This window comes from Hyperolius riggenbachi, chromosome 3 (genome assembly GCF_040937935.1).
Source record: "Hyperolius riggenbachi isolate aHypRig1 chromosome 3, aHypRig1.pri, whole genome shotgun sequence".
Classification (NCBI taxonomy): domain Eukaryota; kingdom Metazoa; phylum Chordata; class Amphibia; order Anura; family Hyperoliidae; genus Hyperolius; species Hyperolius riggenbachi.
In genome coordinates, this window is record NC_090648.1 from 101,741,945 (window position 1) to 101,745,455 (window position 3,511).

Sequence of the window (3,511 nt, forward strand, 5' to 3'; positions counted from 1 at the left end):
ACATTACCGATATTGAACTATGCACTACCCGGCATAGTGTTTTATTTTTACTTTTTGTCCACTAGATGTTGCCACACTTTATTCCTTTGTATTGTGAACAGTACACAGGAAGTGTTGTGTTTTTTACTTTCATTTTCTAAATGACCACTGGCATCTCGCAGATGTCAGTGGTAATTCATTACATTCATTACAGGCACTTTGAATGTTCCCTTTCACCAATTAAAGTGAACCTGAACTCTTGCACAGGACACAAGGAAATCAAAGAGAATGCACCCTGTATGTATTTAGAGAGTTTAGCCTGTCTAATTCCCCCTAATCTGTGTCTAATCAAAAGTTGTAATTTGATCTCTCCCCAGTGTCACCTGGCACATGGGAGAGATGGCAGATAAGTTCATTTGAAAGCACAGGATGTTAACAATATTTCTGCTTCCATGAAAGCAGGAAGTAGAAACAGTGCAGAGTTATTGTAAGATTTGTATCAGAAAATTTTCCAGGGGAAGAGGGAGTTGGGGGGGGGGGGGGGGGGAGGGGGGCAAAAGGAGGGCAAGCCGTGCTCCACCTAAAAATGGGGGGGGGGGGATCGTGCGGCCAAAAAATAGGGGAATGGGCGTGGCCATGGACCAGGATGTGGGTGTGGTCACAGGTGGAGCCAATTTTACATGAACTTAGCAATAGTGGGACATTAGACTAGGACTATGGTAGGGATTAGATTGTGAGCGCCTCTGACACAGGTGCCCCCCAGTTGAGGTAGTGACAGGGACCCCCTAGTTTAGGTGGTGACAGGTGCACCCCAGATTTAGGTAGTGACAGGGACCCCCATTAGTTTAGGTGGTGACAAGTGCCCCCCAGTTTTAGGTAGTGACAGGGACCCCCCATGTTTAGTGACAGGGACCCCCTAGTTTATTTGGTGACAGGTGCCCCCCAGTTTGGGTAATGACAGGGACCCCCACTCACCGTCAGTCACCGCCCGTCCAGCCCCGCTGCCTATCATGTAAAAGGCAGCATGCCAGCAGCCAGCGCCTGACCTCCGATCAGCCGGCGACCAGTGACAGCGGGCGCATGGTACCCCCGTGGACACCGCGAGGTTCTAGCGCCTGCTCTCACTGGTTGCCGGCTGATCGGAGGTCTGAGGCTGGGTCTGACGCTGGCTGCCAACATCCAGTGTCAGACCTCTGATCAGCAGGCATCAGACTCTGATGCTGCCTTTTACATGATAGGCAGCGGGGACGGCCAGGAGGGGCGACTGACAACCAGGAGGATGCCAGGAAGGCGAGGGGCGCTTGCCCCATTTTGCCCCTTTGTGCGGACGCCCATAATTATGCTGTTGCTTATCTTTTAGAGCTGAGATGAAGTTCTGAGCTCAGGTCTGCTTTAAGGACCGACAGGATGATGACAGAGGTGAGTGGGTACATGTGCACAAGCAGCAGCGGTGAGGTAAACAAGCAGAGACACATAGGCCTCGATTCATAAAACTGCCTGCGAGCGGGGAAAGTCGAGCGGGGAAACACCGCTGTCGGTATTTCCGCCTTCAGGGTGGTAATTCATAAAAATTTAGCTACTTGTGATATACGTGCGGAGATACTCCGCTGTAGGCAGGCGTTAGGCTGTCGGGAGACGTGCGGAAACAGGGGAAGCAGGCGGAATCCCTCCGTGCGGTGTTCTCTCTGCAGCTGCTTGGGAGGTCTGTCCCATTCACTGCAACGGATTCCGCACGCTTCTCGCCACATCAGAGGTAGCGGTAATACCCGTCCGCATACCGCTACCTCTAATCTTTATGAATTGACATTTGTTACTGTTGCTGTGATAATCACCGCGCAAGGCGGTGATTGATCACTCTGCTCGCAAATGTCGGCTTTTCATGCGGAAAAAGCCTTTATGAATGCATATTTTGGTGTGTGGTCGGTAAAGTGAGCGTTTTTTTGCATTTCCGAATGCGGGAATGCTTTATGAATCGAGGCCATAGGCCTCGATTCATAAAGCATTACCTCATGCGGTAATGCGGAAAACAGCAGACTTTACCGACCACTTAGCAAAATGTCAATTCATAAAGGCTGTTACCGCATGAAAAGCTGACATTACCGACCAGGGAGCTAAATTACCGACTTGGCTGCAGTTACCGACAACACATGTCAGTAAATTGTCAGCAAATGTCAATTCATAAAGCCTGCAACATGCGGTAAGCCTGGCGGTAGTTACCGACACCTCTGGTGAGGTCTTAACAAGTTACCGACAGCTCTGACAGCTCTGATTAATGCAAAGTGCAGAGATCCGAAAGTCTGTTTGATTCATCTGTGGAGAGAGCCAGTAAGCCGTCTGTGTGAATCATTTCAGCAGGCAGGGAAAGACTGTGTGACTCATCTGTCTGAGTCATCAGTGGGAGAGCCAGAGAGAGCCGTCTGTGTGATTCATTTCTGCAAGGCAAAGAGGGAATCGGGACACTGCTCTACTCTACCGCTCAATGGGCTGCGGTAATTTACCGACCTCCAAGGGCAGCTGGGGAAATCTTTATGAATTAGCACACAGACCGGGAAAATACCGAGTGCGGTATTTTCCCGACAAGATTTTTGTTATCGCACTGCTGTTTATGAATCGAGGCCTAAGTGTACTGGTTAAGGGCACCGCCGTTGACATGGGAGACGAGGGTTTGAATCCTGGCTAGGGCCAGTAACTGTTCATTAAGGAGTTCAAGGCTAGACTCCCTAACGCTGCAGGGTGGCCTCTTGAGCGTGTCCTAGTGGCTGCAGCTCTTGAGTACTTTGAGTCCGACAGGAGAAAGTGCTATAAAAATGTTTGGATTATTATTATTATATCTACGCCCCTGATTTGCAAGTGAAGTTTTCAGGGGAGTAGCAAGGATCTGGAACCGGTTAACTGTACAATCTTTTCATCAGATGCAACTTTTGACTCGCTTTTTACAATCGAATCGTACAGAAAACTGTGCAGTGTGTGCTGTGTGGAAAAAAGGATATAAAACGAATTGAACAGAAAATGTAATAGTTCCAAATGTTGGATTTTATGATCAATTTGTAAGAGAGAAAATGCCCAAATCAACCCATTTATGGGAACAATCGATAATTACTTTCCAATTACTTTCAATTGTAACAATCACGTCAAAAGATCGCACCTGAATTATCTGATAAAAGAAATTGCACTGTTAACTTAATGGGCACCTTGAAAGTGCATGGCCACCTTCAAGGCACCCATTAACAGTACAATTTTTCCTTCAGATCTTTCAATCTGATTCGACCGATCAAAAAAACTCGGAACGCAATTACCCATTATTCTCATTAAGTAAACGATTGTAATCCATTCCTGATGAAAAAAAAAATTAGAATTAGCAGCAATTTAACTTTAGATTAGCGTTTAACTTTACATGATGAAATATGAAACCTGCGTATACAGCTACAGTACTAAGCACTAGCTAGTTCTCGATCGACTACAAACCACGTCATCATTTCTCATTTGCCAACAAATAAAATGGCGCCCGCCCGTTTTGCCAGTAGTTAAAATG